At 42.7% G+C, this 8,576-nt stretch overlaps 1 protein-coding gene across 11 annotated transcripts in view; it reads right to left on the reverse strand.

Moving 5' to 3' along the window:
- The window catches only part of mapta (microtubule-associated protein tau a), a 41,827-nt gene extending 33,914 nt beyond the window's left edge, over window positions 1–7,913 (reverse strand). For all 11 annotated transcript variants that reach the window (XM_008293626.1, XM_008293616.1, XM_008293624.1 and 8 more), the window contains exon 1: window positions 7,778–7,913. The gene's annotated coding sequence lies outside the window, so the exon portion shown is untranslated. The remainder of the gene's footprint in view (window positions 1–7,777) is intronic.
- Window positions 7,914–8,576: the final 663 nt, after the last annotated feature.

An 8,576-nucleotide genomic window follows, 5' to 3' on the forward strand; every position in this document is an offset into this window, starting at 1 on the left:
ATATTAGGTGCAGCCTTAAACTAAACTGATCTCTCCTTGTTGAAATATCATTATTTTATTGAATATTTAGTGTAGAAAATGCTGTTACAGGAGACAAGCTGTTGTTATAATCCCAGTTAGGGAGTTATTCTTTGTTAATTCCTACCTAGAAGAAAACTCAAGTTCAGACAGTAAAAGCTCCATCACCGAGAGGCCAAAACAAACAACTTATTTGAAATTAAAGAGGGAATAACAGCCGGATAAGAATGAGTCAGTGACACTGATGCTGCTCTAAAAAATTCTACCAAATCTGCTGCAGCAGCAACGAAGCACGACATCCATTTTAGTGGTAGCGGTACTACGCTGCCTCTCCAGTCTATTGGCCACTGGAGAGCTTTGGAGAGCCGACTGTGCCACGTTCTGCGACCTTCTCAAAATGGTGGTGGGTCGAGTGAAAAGGGTTAATTAATCCTCACATGAAGAAGAACAAAACAGCCCTTTCCAATAGCATTTCTCAGAATCTGCTCTGCAAACTTCACACGGGTCCATCACTCATAGAGCTGCTGCGGGACGGGACCGGGACCAGGACCCGCTTCATCATTTGAATTGGGACAAAACGCACACACACATTTCACCTGCCGCAGAAAGGCGACGTGACAGCCGTCTTTGTCGCAGCTTCACGAGGGGGAAAAGGCTCAAAGGTCTGCTGATGCAGCTTGTTCCTCTCAGGGGCGTGTGAAAATGTAATCTTGGCTCAGGCCTCGGCTCTGCAACCAGCTCGGTCAACAGGGATGTTGACACAGCTCCAGGAGCATGTAGCAGAGCATGCAGCCGCAAAGTGTGTGCGTCTGTTTGCAGCTGAAACTCGTCGTACAAAGCAGCAAAGTGAAGCAAAAGTCAGAGATGGATTTAGAAAATGGAGAAAAATAGATTTCTCTTAGTAGAAACTTCACCCCCGATGATGTCATTGTGATGTCATGAGGGTCAGCTCAGCTCGGGTTGGACTCTACAAATAAATTGGTTCCTTTAGAAACTGGAGGTTTGGAATTACATACTGTAGGGATTTAACATGAAGAAACAGACACAAAACTGATGCTGCTGAGGTGCATTATGGGAAATGTAGGAGCTTAATAAAACAAATCAAAAGCGCAGATCTATATGAGGTTACACTTCATCAAATGTGAGGACTTTCTGTTTTTGTTGAACTTTACTGGGCTACCATGTGGCAGATACACACCAAAGAAGAAGGGACACTTGGTCTGATGAAAGCATATCAACCGATCAATCAACCAGCTGACCTGGACCCTCTATTCTACAACAAAACCTGTGTGCTTTCACAAGCTGTAGTCTGCAGGTTAGTTGGCATTTTAGCTTATTTCTGTGCAAAGAAACGACAATTCATGGATTCATTACAGTTTGTTGACCGGCTAGTTGTTATTTAACTCAGCAAAAATTCAAATATTCTCTAGATTAAGGTTTTCAAGTGAGAGGATTTGTGTCATCTTTCTGTTTCAGACAAAATAAGACAACATTTTAGAGCTTGTTCTTGTTATTTTTTAACCACTACTATAATGTTGAGGCTCATTAATGATGAAAGTAATCATTAGCTGTAGCCATAAATGAGTAGATGGAGTCATGGTTTCTGTCTGTTCCTCTCACTGAAGAAAGCAGTCTCTGGTTTTACATTTACAATAAATGACACATCTTTGTGTTTTAAATGACTCAAGACGACCCTTTTCAGCTTGTTTTGGTCATTTTTAGCATTTTTATAGACCAATCAAATAAATCTTTAACAGATTTATTGATTGTGAGAATCGTTACTTGCAGCTCTAAATAAGTTGATTAATCAATTGACAATTTCAGCTGCACAGCAGATTAGGCAACAGAAACCTGACAATTTGTACAAAATACCCAAAGTGATACCTTCAATAAGCTGATTTTTTGTGGCCAGTGATCAAAAAAACAAATATTTTCCATTTAGAATGACATAAAACAAAGAAAAGCAGCAAATCCTCACATGCAGTCACAGTACACAGGCAGCACTTTATGCTATGTGACTAATTGGTTCATTGTGTAATTGTTGCAGAGCTAAAATGGCTCAAATCTAAAAACAAAGGAGTTTGTCTGATGCCATGTATGGGCCTGCCTGCTCACCAGTGCTGCTTGTAGCTCAGCTGAGAGACGAGGATGCTGCTCTCATGCTTGATTGCTTCTGTATCTCTGACCTACTTTCCTCATCGTGCGCTCGCTCTCTGTTCCCTCGCAGCCTCCAGCAGCCGCACACTGACTCTACCTTTCTACTTTCTGTGGCCCTGCAGTGGAGCTGCTGAAGGTGGAGCCCGCCTCCATTTCTTAGCCTCCATCTAAGTGCTGGAGGGGAAACATCTTGCAGGGCCGGCCTGCACACGACCTCCTGCTCCGCATCTACAAATGCCCGTTTAAAGCAGCCGAGGGGGAATATTTTACCTCCAGGATGTAAAACCACGCCCTGCTACCTTTACACACACAACCTCCTCTCAGTTTAAAGCTGCTTCGCCCTCCTCAAACAAAATTACTGTTACATAATCAATGCAAAACTTCCAGCTTGCAGAGGAATTTAAGGACACGTTAGCATTTCTGAGGTGACGATGGTGCGGGACGGAATTCCAAACATGAGGAATTCTGCTCTTGTTTTCACGGTGCAGAGAGTTAAGTAATCAGAGACTCCAGCTGCTGCATGTTCGTGTACACAAAACACAAACACACACACACACACACACACACTCAGGTCTGCTGGTGCAATGAGCCAAAGTCCTTCATCAGCATGACGCCAATTAACTGTGTACAAGAATGCAGCTTAGACCTGCTGTGGCATTTCTTCTTCTCTTTAACGACGCTTTCAAAACAGAAGCAGCTTCTCTTGGATGACATTACAACTCCGGTTTATCTTGTCTGTTTCTTATTGAATAAAGGCACACATGCAAAAAGAAATGTATTAGTTTTGTCAGGTACAAGCCTCTAAATCAATTTGTCGTTATACTATCGAGACAGTTGGCTATAAAGCAAAAATAGAACCACAGAGAAATCAAAAAATGTCAAAAATGTGCAATTTCCCAAACCTTAGGGTGACTTCTTCCAAAAAGATATTCTGTTTATTATATAAAACAGGAAAAAAAGCAGCAAATTGACACTTTGGAGAAGCTGAAAGCAGAGAATATTTAGCACTTTGGCTTGAAAAATAGCTAAAATGACTACTTCCGAAATCAATAACTCCACTGACTGACTGAGCTTTCAAGTCAAATACAGTAAATCCAAGTGACTTGCATGAAAGCTCCACTCTACACAAGCAATCTGAGTGATGCTGTTGGTTTTGCCAGCCTAAGCTCTGCAGGTCTATCCGTGATGACGCTTGGCTGGATGCGGTCACCTTTTGGCTGAAGCCTGCATGAGGCAATGGCCTGTCAGTCTTTGCTAAGTGGAGCGCTTCAGTGTGGATTCATTTCATAATGCACGACGCTCGAGGACATGTGATTGAAGGCGATGACTCAATAACATCAGCAGCCAAACTGAGGAGAGCGATTGTTTCATGTCAAGGCCCGGAAACTTAGGATTTCGCCTGCATCTTTGCAGACGCTGATACAAAACTGTCTGTGTTTGTAGTTATTGGGATTTTTTTTTCAGCAGCTTCACGGGTAAATGTGAATTTGTGCTGGTTTGGCCATCAGTCTTTGATGTGGGCTGTTTAATGCAGAACTATGATTGAAGGGGATGGAGATAGTGTCTATTCAAAGAAATATTGGAAAATAAAAACTGTGACCTTATATTAAACTGCAGTGGAGGATGTTCTTGGATCCTTTACTTATGCAAAACTGCTAATACCAGAAAGTAAAAACACTCCTGTACAAGCTAAAGTCTTGCGTAGGAGGAAACTCATGCAAACAACAAAAGTGCTTCACTGAAGAGCGACTGGATTTCTCCTCTTGGTTCTTGAAAACATTTCATCTGGCATCCAAGAGGGAATCCTTAGTTCTAACATGGGGGGGTCCCAGGTATTTATTCCCACCCTAAATCACATGACTCATGGCCCATGTGTGACTCACATTCCTCCAGCTGTGACTGTGAAGCTGCCTGTTGAGGATCTCAGGACCGTGTTCTAAGTACCTGATATGTGCTGTCATAGACTCCCTTCTTTGTCTAGAGATGTTCTAGTCTAACAAAGATGATTTCCTTCACTCCTCTCTCAAATAATGCAACTCCTGTAACTGATATATGACTATATGTGACATTATTTAATTGGTAATACTAGTGAAACACGTGCAGGAGTTTCTATTTTAAGGCTCGGGCCACGACATAGGATCATGGGGTTTGTGAGATGACTAATGCTTCAACATCTTGTGAAATCATGAATGACTTTTTTTCTTTATGCCTCAAAACAAACAATGAAATGAAAGCATCTAAGATGTTCGGAAACTCAATAAAGAACACATAGTTTTTAAAAAGTGTGAGAAGCTGATGATATACTAATCGAAAATCTAAATAAGTGTTTTGTAAAAAAGTGCACTATTTCCCCCTAAAAAGACAAATACAGCCTATTGCACATTATATTTTGTTCTACTTTTCCTTCCACAAATCATTATGTGGCGTTTACACAGCGTATCACTACCAATTACAGTCGATGTCTGCGCCACCGTGACGTGTAATTACATTTCTGGGAAGTTCTCATCACGCGTAGATTCAACAGAGAGGCATAAATCAAGCTTTATCTCAGTCTGGGCTTGAGTGTGAAGATCTCTAATGGAAACCTGTAACAATCTGGAAGTTCTGAGTTTAAAACGTGTATATTTATGAGGGGAAAAAAAACACTGGCTGAAAGATGATATCTAGCTGAGTGATGGGAGATGCAGGATCCAGCGTTGAGAGTGGGAGTTTGATTCCTATAGGGACTAAATGTCAGAATGTCTCGGCTTGTGCGGCACGATTCTGACCTTTCCCTTATCGCTACTAAAGTCTCTATAGTACTCCAGTGTGTACGCTGCTCTACGAAGCCAAAATGCAACTACACACAAGATTTTTTGACATTAATTACAATAACGGACCATCTAAAAACAACAGTGCCAATGAAACGCATGTCAAACTATGACCCACATAGTTGAGGCTGAGTCACAGCTGGCTTCGGTAAATATCTCAACTTGACCCGTTTCCTTTAACTGAAGTGTCAGTTGTGACGGTTTGAAATCGAGTTTTTATACCAAATACAAAACAATATTCAAGGTCAGATTAACCTCCTGCTCGAGGGCAGAAACCAGTTTGGCCCCTATAGTTTTATTATTTCCCTTGACACTTATAAAAACATGGCCAAGAGCCGAGATGATCAATCAATAAGTCATCTGAGAGAATATCGACTGTTCTTTTTGATAATGGATCCATCATTCCCTGGTCGCAGCTGTGTTTTCTAGAATTGTAAACTCATTATCTTTTCTGACCAACCAAGACATCTGAATATGCTAATTGGGGCATCCGGGGAATACTGACATTTATACTGTATTATTTTCTGACATTTTAAACACATTATCATTCGAGGAAATAACTGACAGATGTATTGACGATAAAAATGACAAAACAATAACACAATAACAAAACCTTTGTTTTCCTGTGTGTTAACAGACTGAGAAACTCCCAACTTTACTACAAATGATCACTGTCGAGGTTGCAATACAGCCAAAGACAATATGTGATCAATATGGTAAAACAAATGCATTGTGGTGCTACAGAGATGCCCCGACCCACAAATCATATTCTCCAAATGTGCTTGTTTGGTACAAATTACAGCAAAAGTCACGATCATTTTAACAATTTCTTCATCGCTGGAAAACAAATGACCATTAAGCCACTAAAGATCAGGAGTCACGTTGCAATAATCTGTAAAAAACAATCAAAATCTGATGTTTTTTGCACATCGTTCAGCCCTAATACGAACTATGAGTTTATAACAATACCAACGAGTCCTTCTACAAGTGCAGAGCCCCAACATGGAGGTGGAAGACCCATCACAGCTGATATAGCACTTCAGTGGAGCAAATTCCCAGTAGCTATGAATCAAATCAGGCACACAGAGTGGACCTTGGGCCCCCAGCTGGAGGTCTGAGGATCTCAGCTTTGTTCTGCCACTTCTACTACAAGGTTTTAAGGTTTGAAGTTAGCTGTTTGTAAATCAGCCCTTCTGTAAAAGAGATGCATTGACAGCCGATCTGAACGCATCATTTAATTTAAAAGGAGTCCAGCAATTCTTTGGACGGGAGGAGTCCCTGCCAGTCCTCACTATGTGCATACCAGCCCGTTTCTCCAGCAACAACTCTTGATGCCAAAGCGCTGCAGAAACTTGCAGAATGCCGCCTGAGTCTATCACAACACGAACACGATGACACTGAGATGTCTCTCATTCCTTTCTCATCTGGCCGGCTGGAATGGCTCCCAGCTGCGGTTACAGCCTACAACATGCCCGCCTCCCTAACAGCTCCTGTAATTGTTGGAGAAATCAATGCAACCAGAGGCGCTCAAGAACCCATGAGGATGGGAAAGAGGTGTGTCCGAGGAGAAGGAGACAAGAGAATTCAACAAACCCATTCAGTCCATCAGGCCACAGGTTTTATCAGCGGGGAAAAAAACAGCTCATCAGGCCCTATTGTTTTCACACTGTTTGTCTAAAGGGTTCATGGTGAAAGCCTTGCATGCACCTACTGAGGATCAGATCGTGTCCGCTGACCCCAGGCGGATTACTGAGGAGCCCATATGTGTCAGATAAACAGCCTGGTTCACTGCTCGGGCTGTGTGACAGCAGAGACTCTCCACTGTTGAGCAGATGAAAAATGGGCTTGGCATTTGCGCACAGACGCCGCATCATTCCAATTTCCTACAGTCTGAGCTCTCCAAACAATGTAAGAATATGAACATACGGCGGAGACGCACGCAAATCAATGCAATACAACCAATGGCTGCTTGTTGTTGTTTTTTTGTGCGTTGCTTTACGTGCAGGATCTCGCTTTAGAGAATAAAGGAGTCCATTTGTGAGGTACGCACAGCCATGCTAGAAACCATTTAGGCCCTCAAATGCAAGAAAGAAGCGAAAGATCCAGAATAACGGGAGGGGAGAAGCGCAACGTGCAGAGCTGACAGCAGGCGCACAAAGGAAAGAAGCGCTGCTTAAACTGCAGTAAATATAAAAGAAATAGCACTGCATTGTTGTCCTCGTGGGATCCTTTAATAATGAGATTATAAATATTGTGGCGGATTAGTCTTGTAGCACACGCAAGGACAAGATCGGAGCGGCTGAGGCGAAGGCAGGACCTGCTCCGGAGGAAGATGATGGAGACATTTTTTATTCCTGCAGGGGAATGAGGAGAAAACATGCAATGAGCCGTGTTTGTGGGGAGGTGACTGCTCCTCTCCTCTGCTCCTTCAGGGGAGCAGCGACGATGGCTGCAACAAAAACACTGTTTGTTGTAGATGAGGATCGATGGAGATGCATTTTGCGCACAATCGAAGTGTGTCTCTAAACGCCAAAACGCGCGAAATAAGCAGCCGCAGGAGGATCTACGCTCTCATGTTGAGAAAAAAAACATTCATGTGCATATTTCTATAACGCACCGAGGCCCAACCTCTCCCACCTCATGCAAAAAATATTAAGTGACAAGACGAATGCCGATGGAGAATGACGACGCGCCGTTCGCTCCGCATGTCGCCCGCTTTCTCCGGTGTTTCGGCGCGATTACGCTGAGATCGGATCGGTGAAATAACGAGAAAAATGTCGTGGTTTTCTTACCTGAGTGCAGACAGCGGTGTTGTGTCTTCAGCGGCAGTCGCTCACCGGGCGCACACGGCTTCTCCTGGCAGTGCGGCGGCAGGCCGGAGCGGGGCGCTGCGGAGCGAGCGGCAGCAGCGGCGACTGTCCTGAAATGCAACCTGTCTGCTCCCTGCAGCCTCCAAGTCCATCTGGTTCGCACTGGCTGCAGACAAAGAGGGGCACAGACAGGACATTTCTCCTTTTGCATGTTCTGTAAACACAAACCAACTGTGGCACACATGCAAACAGTTTAAAAACACACACATCATGAGCCTTTATATACATATTTATCACATTTCCATGATATGAGCAACAAAAAATCAGCTTCTTAAGTTTAACTGTATTGAAATGGAATAAATTTGGAGGAAGTCAAAACATCTTGGTGCGTGTGTAAATGTCTCACCAAAATAAAGGACTTTTATTCTGCCCATCCACCTTGAGTGCCCTCACCTGGATTTTTCATGCATTTTTTTTTCCTTCCGTCCTCCTTAAATTTAAAATATAATGTATGCTGAGTTATATGGACACAAAATAGGATATATTTTATTGGGAATTTGGGGGTTAAAGCATCTCCAAGTCATTCATTCAACAACTGAACCACTCTAAAGGCCTCCTGCTTTTATTACACTCAGTATATTCAGGTCAAAAACAGAAAAACAGAGAATTCATTGTTTTGATCATCAGCTTCTTATTCGTGGCAGCATAGGAAAGGTTCTCAGTGTAGGTGCTCTGGATTTTAATGATAGGAAATAAAAAATATTTAGACTGATATTCAAGG

This window comes from Stegastes partitus, unplaced genomic scaffold (assembly GCF_000690725.1).
Source record: "Stegastes partitus isolate 25-593 unplaced genomic scaffold, Stegastes_partitus-1.0.2 Scaffold898, whole genome shotgun sequence".
Lineage (NCBI taxonomy): Eukaryota > Metazoa > Chordata > Actinopteri > Pomacentridae > Stegastes > Stegastes partitus.